Below are 13,321 nucleotides of genomic sequence, written 5' to 3'. Positions count from 1 at the left end.
TAACGGAAGCTCTCAACGTTACACTGATTCTCAATGTCACGCGTGTTTAACGCCGGGATAATTATAATCAACGATTTTCCCGATTTTCTCTAGCAGCTTCTTCTCTCGAAAATTTTTACCTGATGAGTTTTACAAAAGAAAATAGTTTCACGTGTTGTTGTCTCGTAGAAACTTGATTTACCGAGAAGAAATATCAGTAAAATAATTGACTTGTACAAGTGAAGCGGAAAACAATTCTTTGCAAACATTCAGAATTTTAATTTAATCTTATCAAAATTATTCAACCTCTCTTTGATTTAACTAATTTTAAATCTATTACTTCATACAATCAGTAATAATGATTTTGTTTTACTCAAATTTACTTTTCACCCAAATAAAAAAAAATAAAAAAATCGGTGATTTGAGAAACGATTTTATCAATGCATGAAATATTCTTTTAAAAACTGTCAAATGGCACAATTGCATAAAACCGATTTTGCCATCCGTAGACAACTTTGGATTCAATCCGCGTCACGGATCGCGACGGAAAATATAACGTCGGAAATGGCGGGTCTGGACGTAGACTGAATAAATTCGCAGAGGAAGTTTGATATGGAGACGCAGATCTAATTAACAACGGCGTTCCATGTTTGCTTTGCCGATTGAATTCGCTGGCCGTTCTTTTTACTTCTATTACACTAAAACACCGATTTTACCTGTGCAATGGCTATACATGTGAACGTTTCTTAGTCTCGAATTCGTTTCCCGTCTCCCACAAATTCACACACACACATATACATATACATATATATACATGTGTGGAGTGTATAATACATCCACCTTCAACAAGCGAAACTCGATCTTGCCAACTATTTCCACCCCCAGAATATCAACCGACGAAACGAGTTACCTTCTCCTCCTTCTTTTTCTTCTTCTTCTTCATTTACTTGACTACAGCAAAAGCTTGTCGCGAGCTTCTTGATTTTCCAATAAAAACATTCTCGAGATGTGGTCAAATTATTTACGAAACAACTCGAGCCCGTCGAAGCAATTTTTATTGGACCAGACGAAGAGTATTAACAAAAAAAAAATTCACCCATCAACTGAAATTTTTCAGAAGCCCTCGTTAAATCGAGATAATCATTTACCCGCAAGTCACGTGGCTTATCGTACCTAATTTATTTCACGTGCGCGACTTGTAATTGAACGAAAATCTAGTTTATTCGTAGTAAATCATTTTATGCAGTAAATCATTCCGGAGGTTGGTATAAACAAATTTTAGACACAACTGTAGACCTCTGTAGCCCGCAGAACGCGGGTACAATATAGAAAGGATAATTTGTGGACAGTGTACACAACTAATTAATATACAGGCATGGAGGCCGGTAATAGACACGGACTCCGAGAGTATATATGTATCATTAATCTAGATTCGCACGGTCCGTCGGATAATTTAGTATAGAACTTACCGTACCGCAAAATTATTCATGAAAATTTCTATGACGTACATAGAATACACGCACACACGTATATATATATATATGTATATTTGTACGTATATTTAGTTGGGTCTCATTTGACGATTCACTACTACGATTAAATCATCGTATAAAAATTTGTATCACAAAAAAGTTCTAAATTATTCACAGATTCGCATTATAAATCGTGAAAAACATCTTATTACTTGCAGTTTGCAGAAGATTCAAATGAAAAGGTTATCGTCATAATTACAACCGTTTAAATATCGTCGGAATAAGGTAATAGAAAATGTGGTACAAATATCTAGTTAGACTGATTGTAATCGTCAATACTTAATTTTTTGCTTATTGGAATATTAAACCAATTTCTTTAGTCACTTAAATTTTTCAGCTACGTAAACGTTTAAGAACATTTTATACCTAATTACTTGACCAACATCAAATCATCGAAATATAAACATATAGTTGGCAAGAAAATATATGGTTCGAATGAGGCTAATAAAAAATGAAAAAACAACAGTATCAGTTGCTAGATTTTCTGGTTACAGCTAGAAGACTAATTTCCAATTTCTACTCACAGCAGAGTATCTTTTGACTAGGGCAAAAAAAAAAAAAAGAAGTAAAATATTCAAAGACTCTATCTATTCTTGACATGAAAATTTCAACTTTCCAAGAAAACTACAAGTAATTTGTCGAAAATCGATTCAGCCACGAAACCGATGTAGATTACAACAAGTAGAAAGTTACAGGTTGGTACGTATACGCTTCTCTGTTATAATTAATGCAATTTCGAAGTGTCGCTATAGGCAGCGGCTTGGGTTTCGCAGATGCCTTCATATGCCGAACGTTATCCATCCACAGCTCCGCACGCGTCTGGAGATCCGCTACCGAGGCTCACAATCAACCAAACACGAGCCAGAGTCTGCGCCTCTGATTAATCCGACGTGTTCACCGATTCGAACCCGCAACACTGAACCACCCCCGCTTTCACCCCCACCCCCTCGCTCACTCTCTCTCTCTCTCTCTCTCCATCGCCGCACCATCGCCCATTTATCTGCTTAATTAGAGAGACGCGAGCAAATTAGGACGCTGCAAATTGCACGACTGGATTGACAATGTTGCTGCAGTGATTCCGGGCGAACTAACTTGCCTCAACTGCCACTTCCTGTACGATTTGACCTAAACGTCGTCGTGACGTCTGCAGCTTTGAAGTCGCTCGTCAAGCTGACTAGAACAAATTACGATAAGATTGGAGTCTCTTTTTTCCTACTTTTTTCAAAGTATGGACAATGCTGGTTTTACAGAGAAATCCGATGATGGTACGACCTAATTTTTTGATTCCAAAGTGCGTTGCACTATGGGATAAGGGAGCGTCAATTTAACTGACGGTGAAACTCTTCAAGCTTCAAAATTGAAGCTTTCAAGCTTGCATGGTTTAAAGCGCGAAAACAAGGCTTCAGATCCTAATACCAATAATTTTCACGTCGTAATAGGTTGGAGGATGTTTTTTGCTGATCATTTCCAAGCCCTTCGTGTCCCGAAGACTATCACCAGGCTAAGGATCATCGATTCAGTGACGAAAACTTCCGAAATACGGTTTGAAGTTCCGTTGAATCAATTTCTGGAGCGTGTATTGAGTTTACGTTTCTTTTCTTGCCTCGCAAGAAGTTCGTCCTGCAACGACAAACTGCCCCGATTATTCGAAACCTTTCATAGATTATCTCGGTGCTGCAGGTCAACTGACAATGCTGACGGGAATGGTCTAGGATTTAGACACGTGGAGCGAGTCTGGTTCTATGCACAAAAGATTAGAGTTCAGAGACCGAGGAGAATGCTTCGTGCGTACTACGAAAAAAGACCTTCTTTCGCTTTTCTCACTCTTCGTGTGTGTGTGTGTGTGTGCTTGGAAGAGGGTGTAGACCGAACATCTGTACCATATTCTGGCGGGAAAACTTTTTCTGTAATAGAGGCGAGATCCGCGAAGATCGAACTCTTTTGATAAATGAGCGATTTTTGAGTTGGCTGGATTTTTGGCAATTTTTTTCTTCTCTTTTCGCGCTATTATATAAAAGTCGTAAAAGAATTTTTCCGAGTTTCGAATCGTAGGTGTATACGTACGATCAATAGAAGTGAATTGTACGTGATTTCAGATCGGCGGTAACGCGATTTGCGTTGCACAATCAGCTATTTTTACTTTCAACGACTACGATTGCGAGGTTTTATGTCGGTTTGGCTGACCTCGCAGAGATATGAGCCAAACCCCATAGCTATATATCCTACAGGGTGAGATTGAATGGCGGTATTATGAGGACAGCTGTCTAGTCGATAGCTGCTGCTGAAAGAAGCCATTGTTAAGCGAAACCGATGTCGTGGTTAGAAAATGTTCAAATATGAGGTAAACTTTAACCGTTTTTAACTGATATTTTTTATAACTGGTGCTACTGAGCATAAATCGTGACTGAGAAAAGGATCATTGTTGAGAAATGATCACTAATTAATTCAAATTGGAGTACATAATTGTAGAGATAAAAACTAAGTTTAACTAATGTTTCGTATCTAATTAATTAGAGCCTGAGAAGATTAGAGAATAAAACGCATTTTATAGATCGTTGTGAAGTGGTGAGAATCGATGATCGATCTGTTGACTCGGCGCGTTTGTTTCGTGGATCAATTTGACGTAATCGTTTCAGCACGATATTGTATGGCAGTGATAAAAATTCACGTGAAAAAAGCAAAAAATAGAAAAGGAATGAAGTGTAAAAATAAATAGCGTCGAACGTTGAATGAATACGAAGCCATTATGGATATTGTAAATTTTTTATACCTCGCTGCATTGTACATGATGGCAAATGTGGTGTTTTTCTTGTTTATTCGACTACCTCTGGCCGTTAAATTGGCGTCGATCGAGCACGTCGGAGTTGCGCGAATAATTGAGTCGACGTCTCGTCAAACCGTCGACGTTGGACAAGGTACGATTAAAAATGAATGAAATTTGAATAATTCGTTCGAAAGCTTTCTACTCCCGGGTCATAAATACTCAATCACCAATCTATATACTCGATAATGCAAAATGCGAAATGTCACTCGAAAATTATAAAATTTTTAACTCGCTGTGCAGGTGAAGCTCCGTCCAAGAAATTAGAAACTACGGTGAATTTTCTGGAATAATTTAAGGGCGGATGCGACTTTACAGCGCTCTGTAGATCTGACAAGTATCGGCTAACGGTAAGAAGGAATTGCATTATTGATCAACGAGACCCAGCTCTCTTGCTCAGGCAGTTATTTTTCTTACCAGTCACCGAAATCTACGTATCGGTAACTTATCGTCTCTGCTGTGTAAAAATAGTAAAGTGTGATTCTTTTTTTAGTTTATGTGATTTGAAAGCAAAAAAATTAATTTTCGAAAATGATATTAAGGCGTGTTTTTCAGGCACGAAAATTGACCAACAGGAAAATTCAAGTTAGGGATGATCAACGATAACATGGCTGAAATTTGACCAATTTTCATTTCCGTACTCAAAGGTATTTCGCAATTTGCAAACGAAACAGAATTACAATTAAAAAATAATCAAAATAAGAATTAAGCTTTTCATGATTTTCACAAAGATTCGAAATTTTGATTCAACCGTCGTGAATAAGTTTCAAGCTTTTGAAAGCCACACATTTTTGGCAGGGGAACCGGATTAGCCAGATACTGCTTTGTAAAAATATCAGATTCGAAAAACTACGCACCTGCAATATCCCATAATTAATTAACTTGTAGTTTTTACATCCCCTCAATCATTGAATATTCTGTGTAAAAATCGAGAACAACAATTGAATCGCAAGGTTGTCGATCAGATTTTAAAGAGTGGGGTTGAAATTCCCGAAACGAAACTGGACGTAAAGCGAAATCAAACTTTTACGAAACAACAGCTTGAATGGTTGGAATGGTTAGTAGGAACTTCAATGTTTCAGATTTTCAAGCTTTTCTTTTTCGGCATTTTCCAGCATTTTATCATTTCGGAACTACGAGTAGATGTCGGATTTCAGACGATTATAAAAATTTTGATGTTTCGTCAAAGTTTGATTTCACAACTTCGAGTTTCACGAGCAAAAAATTCTTAACCAGCCGCATTCGCAACTTTTCAAATTCGGAATTTCAACCCCAACTCTAATTTTAATCATGCCCACAAATTCTCATCACCGTTTCGAAATTACCCGCGAAGGGAGCGAATACCGAGTAATTCCGCACCTTCCGACGTTCTGCGAACCTCACCTCGTTCTACTCTGTCCTCGATGCATGAATTCTTGGAGCCTGAGTCCTCCTTTCACCGTCTCCCTGATACCGTTCCCGGGTGAGTACACATCCTCGTGGACAAAGGGTGGATTGTTCTACGTCTATCGGAGTATCTGCTTTCTCGCTGTACGGATTATATCCACCGAATTGTACCCAACCGTATCGTACATAATTCCGCAAATTTCCACGCAGGAGAGATCATTCACCAAGCATCGAGCAAATAAAGGGTCGTATTCAAATTTGCACAAACCATTCGAGGTTCGACGCGCAAATATTCGCGTTAAAAAATCGCCGGCACCTGGAGAAAGGGCGAAATCGAAATTCAGACTCAGGGTGAAAAGGGCTCGATGTTGGTTGCACTGGCAGCCATAATTACCGATTAATTGGGGGCTGATTCGGGCCAGAAACCAGGCCGACGGATCAATCAACGTCAGGGCCAGCAGACAACTTGCAATTGCTGAACAACCGAGGTTTTGTCTGCAGGATTCTCGCCCCGTCGAATTCCATCAGCAGGATCAGATCGAATGACCGGTGGCTTTACTTTTTTTATTTTCTTTGCCGCTTATTTCACGTGATTTCAGTATCACTTGCGAGTGAAATAAACGCAACGAAGACGTCTGCGTCAATCCTGAGATTTTGCACCCTCGTTTGTTTCAGGACCCTTGAGCATTTCTGTTTTAAGTTAAAAAGTATTACGAAGACTGTATCAATCGATTGGATAATAATTGCATTAGCATATACGGATCTTCTTGCGCTATACGTATAATAAGCGTTTCTTTATGACGGAAAATGAATATTCAGACGCAACTTCAACTCGATAAATTAGCATTGTATATTAAGCAGAGTTTAGAATAGATGGAATGACAAGCATTCGATTAATTATCGATCCGGCATCTAAGTTCGTTTGCTGTATATATATATATAGACCAGTGATTATAAATTAGCTCATTCAGGAAAGTTTGCTCTCGTCTTTGTAACTGGGGATAATTTTTTCCCCCTTGTCGATAGAAATTACTCAAGCTTAAATTCCGTTTAACTTTTCTTTATGTTCACCTTGCACAGTATTTTCCCAAGTAGGCAAGTTTCACCTCGTCACAATTATTTAAAAAAACTAATGAATAGAGTCTGACATTTTTTTATACGTATTTATACCGGACAAAGTCTGCTAAAACCGAGAATGATTAAAAACTGGCCACAATCTATATTCCCGTGCTATATAATTGATGATTTCATAACCAACTGATAATCAAAATTATTTATACTCGTGCGAGCGAAAATGCGAACGTAATAATTGATATTATCATTCACAAATTCTATTTTATTTACCCCAAACTAATAATCAAGACGTGCAACGTGGCTATATTTGTTTGCAGTAATAACCGCAGCACGTTTGCCAATCGTGAATAAACTCGGTTATCAGTCTGGCACGATTTCAGGCGTTTGTTTTTACGTTTCCCAAATTCTCTGTATTATACATATGCCGATGACCAAACGAACAGAAAATTTATCAATGTTGGAAAAACATTTGCAGTCAAACAAAGAGATACGTTTTTTCTTCGCTCTCTACTTTGTTTCCGTTTTACAACTTCACAGCTCTATCTCTTTTTCCTCTTTTTCGTTCGCACGCCAATAGCAATCCATTCGATTTCCGGTCTTTCGAAATTGATGTTCTTAGCAAACACAGATGGCAACGAGCGATGGCAACGATTCGTCAAATCAAAGCCAAGAATTCTGCAGCGACTGGGTGAGACACACGTTATACAGTTACTGAGGAACATATTCAAGAGCCAAGTCTTTTCTCCCCCGCGAGCTTCGGAATTGATTGGGTTCTTATTCCGCAGGACTCTGCGAGGAAGTTGAATGTCCCGTAAGGATCTAACAAAGATCGAAGAGGCGAAGTTATCCCTGTTATTCGCAGTCTTCCATTCTGCAAATTTCACCTGCTTCACAATACCGGCCGTCTCTTATTAGTACAATTCTGAAGTATTACCCTCCGGCTATTTGCATTTCATAATATATACGTTATAATATATAATATATATGTATATATGTATATATATACGTTATATCCGCAAGCGATGGAGGCTGGAAAGGAAAAAAGAAGATAAAGAAAAAGCATCTTCTCATGATTCGCAATCTTTAGACAAAAATATTCACCGCTGATCGAGTGACTGCGGATAATTGCAAAAAATTTCAAGATAAAACTTGAAGCTAATTAACGTCACATTTATTATATCTGCGTCAAATGATCCGAGAAATTAGTATTGAAGACATAGAACTTTCAACAGACTTGTAGATCGTTATAATTCGAAGATAACTTTTCTCCACTGCAGTGTATCTTTATATTTGCATCGATCTAAACGCATAGCTTATAAATCGCACCGCGACTAATGAATCAAAGGTGAAAATGGAGGGAAAAAATTTGGCAGAAGTTGGAAATAAATAGCGAAAAGCAAAAATAGCCTGGGGACGTTTATACCTATCGAAGTAACTCGGAGCTACGATCAGCTGCAGGGGTTCCTGGCAGGATCTTCGCATTAGAGTTCCTCGGAGCCTTCGATTCCCCGAGGTGTTGGTTGATGTAGGTAAACGTATCGCGCGGCCCGAACCGAATATATAAACTCTGATCGATTCGATTGAAATTGAAAGTTTTCCGCAGGCAATACCCGTCGAGGGCAGCTGGCAGCGACCCCCTCGGACCTAAATTTTCGCCGCGAGAATTCACTTGCGAAAATTTTTGGTTTGATTTAACCATTTGTTAATGTATTACTAGGCCTAAAAAAAAACCTGAAAATTACAAATTGAACGTTGATTCGAGAATTTAATAGTTAAAATCACTAAAATTTGTGTCATCATATTCATTAACAGAAATGTAACAAATAACACAATAATATAAAGTAGTGAATCTGCTGAGACATTATGTTTAATTAAATTTTGTGAATAAGATTTTTTTTTTTTTTCTTTTACCAGAATCAATCAGTAGAAAGTATTATTACTGACAATAACGTGAATGATTTTTTACATGACATGTTTTCAAAAACGGTCTATCCGATTTTCTTCAAGTTTAAAAACAGGATTCTAGGACATATAGTTTTTACCCCATTTGCTTGTAAGTTCCGAATAATTATTTCTTTCTCTCCAATTGTTATAACTTGTATTTTCCGCTTTGATATATAATACAAGGAAAATTTCCTCCAGCTCCAAGCTTTCGCGATTGTCGCAAGTGCCAATTGGACCACACAGGTTTACGTGGAACAACATGCAGAGCAAACTGACATGTCCTCAGCTTATTAGTCGCGCCAGCCATGCGAGAGGGTGAATTTAGCCGGTACTTTCCTCGGTTTTCCTCTCTCTATCTCTCTCTGTAGCTACCCTCAGTGAACTACAACCCGCAGCCTTATTACGACAACCTAGTTTCAACCGAGGAACACGTGAGAGGCGCGGCTTTAAATAAACCAAAAACCGTGCCAATTATTCAATTTCCTCCGTTAATCATCCGATTGCCAAAAATTTCGTCAACAAAATTTCACCCCCCTGCATACGAATTGGCCTAAAACTTATTCGTTAATTAACCACCCACCCTAAGCGCGCTTTTTCATTCCATGGTTTCATCTTTCGACGGTGAGGGGTGGAAGAGAAAGAAAAAAAAAAAAAAATATAGAAAAGGAGGGGAAAAAAGGACGGAAAAATTCTGTGATGGTTGGAAGGAAATTCATAGCCCGTATGGTCCTAAAGTGTCGCTCGACCTCGGCGAGCCGCATCTACGTTATGCCCTGCAACACATGTATATGGATAATATGTACGTATATGTACATGTACACTGTGTACATGTGTGTATACATAATATGTAGCCAGAGTGTGGGTGCCAGGAGACGGGGATTCCTGCAGGAGCGTTATTAAGCCGGTTTTATTTCCCCGTTTTATTTGTGCTTTTATCTACGTAGCAGGTGACACTAAATAGGTCCGGCATTTAAACCCCCGGAGTTTTCTTTTATTTTTCAATAATATCTACCCGGCTCTCGCATTTCCGAGTGTATAAGCCCTGCCTCTACCGGATTACTTGAGGCCCCTGCAGTAGTTTATATAATAATTTCCAGTTACTCCAGCGCAGGCAGAGGGAGAAAATTAATCCGGCCATTTATGTAGCGTCGATCGAGATTTTATTCCAATTTTCCAACCAGACGTTTATTAATTGTTATAATGATAAAGTGGTCGGTAAACAGCTATACGGTTTTTAAATTTCATGGAAATATTCTTACTAGGCGAAAAAAGATGCATCGTGGTCATATTTGTATATATATATATATATATAGACATTAGGGTGGCGCAAAAAAACCGACTATTTTTTTTTCATTCGAGTCTCGTGTGACAAAATGTTAGTTTTTGATGTTTTAAGAGCCCAATCCAAAAGACAGTTCGAAAAAAAATTTTAAGAGGTCACTCCAGATTTTTTAAAACGTCAGAAATCGTCAAAAATCGATTTTTTTTCGTTACGGTATAATTTTATAGACAAAAAAAAAATAAGTTTCCGAAAGTTTCAGTTCAAAATTTGAATTTTGAATTAAAATTTCATACATTTTTTTTCTTTAATTTAGTAAGAAAGAATCGATAACAATACACCACGACATGAATTAAAAATCAAACAAAATACCGAAAATATAATTTTTTTAAATTAATTTTTTGACGAATTTTGACATTTTTAAAAATTTGGAGCGACCTCTTAAAATTTTTTTTTTTTAAGCTGTCTTTTGGAGTGGGCTCTTACAACATCAAAAACTAACATTTTGTCACACGAGACTCAAAAAAAAAAAAAAATAGTTGGTTTTTTTGCGCTACGCTAATATACGTAGATATATATACAATATATGGATAAGATTTCGAAGAAGTTTATAAGCTTAATGTTTATTCCGAGGAATTATAAAAGCATGCGTTTCTAAGCGAGTAATTTATTTAAAATCTTATAATACAAAGCTATATTCATCTTGCAACATTTTTATTCCTACCGTTTTTTAACTCAGACTAATAGATAAATCCTTTCTAATCAGGCCTCCAGCTTGATATCAAAATTCAACAATAATCCGTCAACTATAATTCGCGCGCAATCAATTATCGGCATTAGACTAATTAGACTATCCCCTTCCTTACCCACCGAGTAAGTCTAGCAGTAAGTTCAAAACCCGAACGGCTATGCAGCCGTAAGTTCGAGTCCAAAAGCTAGCAATAAGACCAGGAAAAAGTAAACTTTTTTTTTCAGACTTAGATCCTCCGCGGTCCCACCGGAAATCATCCCTGCAGTTTCTCACTCTCAACGGACTTTCCCGGAAAAATACGGAAAACGGGAAACTAGTTATCCTCCAACTTACCAATGCGCGAAATATCTAAAGACTGGGAGCGTGGCGTCTCCTGTAATCCGGCTACTCGGAGGTCGGCTATGGAGGAGGGTCTGAGGTCGGGGTTCACTGTTGGTGCGAGCCTCACGTTGACTGGACGTCCGCACTAAGCCCGCCATCAATATGGGCACCCTGGAGGAGTCCGGGGTGACCAGGTTGGCTAAGGAGAGGCGAACCGGGCCAGAGGGGAAACCCAGCAGCCAAAAGTCTCCGTGGTGGGCAGTAGTGGGATCGCGTCCGGGAGTGAGATCGCATTGGCAGCCTGGTCGATATGATCCGACCCATAGCTTTTTTTGCCCACCATTTTTTTTTTTCACCATAAAAATCAAACCCGCCACTTTTCCCGCCATTTTTCGAACCCCCTATCCTCCTGGAACCCCCTTTTTATCATTTCAATTCGCGCGTTGACGCGCCGTTATTCGAACGCCGCGCTAACCGAGTCTCGCCGACTTTCGCCGAACGCACCCGAGCGAAGCCTCGTCGATTCGTTTCAAGCGCGCCATTCATTTGAATGCCTCACGGCGCCTTTCGCTTATCGACGTTTATTTACTCGACCTTTTTCCCGCGCGCTGTTTCTTACGTCATCGTACGGTGATGGTAAGTGATTTGGCGATATTTCATGACGATATCATGGAGGCTTGTAGTAGAGATGTTTTCTTTTTTTTTGGTTTTTTTTTTTTTTTTTGAGAGACATTCCAACGATTGGTGACTCCACTGGGTATAAAGGTATCTTGCTTCTATATGTACTTACTTTATTAGACTCGTTTAATTATTAATTATAAAACCTACTTGTACAATTGAAATTTTCTATATTTAAAAACGAGCTGATCATAGGAGAATGTTGGAGTCACTGATTTCAGTCCGATAAGCGCAGTGTACAGATTAGACATGAATTTACGCGGGATTTATTTTGATTGCAGACAAGTGTTGTTACAATTATCTGCTACTAGAGATCATAGGTAGGGCAGGGGCGGGCAAAACAGGGTAGAGGGGGCAAAATAGGGTACTCTTGAAAAATTTTTTTTTTTCAAAATGTTTTTTAAGTAGTAAAACATGACTCCATACACATTATTGAGCATTATTTTGAATTTTCAAAAAAAAATTTCTTCGACTTTTGCATTCAATAATTAAGTGAAATGTTAATCTCTTTACTTAAATTATTTACAATGAAAATTGATTTGATAAAATTTCTTTTTATTTTTATTTAAATTATTTCCTCCTTTTTGTAAAATTCGAGATTCTACAGTTCGGTGTAAAACCGCGTCTGAATTGCATAAAAGATGCAAAAATTGACTGAATAGAAATTGTTGCGGACGGTGAAATGGCTGACAAGTTTTTACGATGTAATAAACTCGTTTCTGCGCTTAACGCTTCGGTCCGATTTACATCCCGTTGAGTCGCCGGCAATAAATAAAAGTAATCACTCGACGATAGCCCGTATAAAGCTCGAAGAAAACACGCAAACAACACCGTCAGGAAATGGCTCCGGTCGTTTCAGTATTCGCATGCGAAACCTCGGAAAAATGAGCCTCTCGATTTCGCCTTTGCACAAAGCGGCGACTTTGCCCGCTGCTCAATGGACCCAAATTGACGGAAAAATTTGCCTTTCGTCCGCAACTTTTTACCAACCCCTAAAAAATCACTTCACTTTTGCGTTTTGTGGGATTTTTTTTTTTTTTATTGATCAGGAAATTTCGTCAGAAAAAAAAAAGAAAATTTCGTCGAAGAAAAATCAACAGATATTGGCAAAAAACTTGAGGAATTCGAGTGCGGATTTAATTCTTTTCTGACCGCACGACATATTCGAGGCAGACGGTATTTTACGATTTTCTAAAACTGTTTAAAAAAATTCTTTGAAATTTTTTTACCGTGTCCAAAAGACAGATTTGGTATTTTTGGAATCGCATATGCAATAGAGAAAGAAACCGTTTTTGTTTTTCGCATTCCAATTACACCGTAAAATTTAATGAATTCTTTTTATACGTAAACGTATTCGTGCGGCTACTTTCTCATTTCACCGAGCGTTGCGAAAACGCAACTCAACGTTAGCCGGGCTTTCTTACAATCAAAGTTTCGGGTCTCGAGGGAAACTTGGAGCCCCGTAGAATAAAGTAACAACGCGAGCCAGGAAAGCCACTCTCGCCTTTCCGCAGGGCGTCGAGTTTCCCTAAATTGCACTGGCCGAGGCGAACGTA

The sequence above is a fragment of the Diprion similis genome, chromosome 1, assembly GCF_021155765.1.
Source record: "Diprion similis isolate iyDipSimi1 chromosome 1, iyDipSimi1.1, whole genome shotgun sequence".
NCBI classification, from domain to species: Eukaryota; Metazoa; Arthropoda; class Insecta; order Hymenoptera; family Diprionidae; genus Diprion; species Diprion similis.
This window is presented reverse-complemented; position numbering follows the sequence as displayed.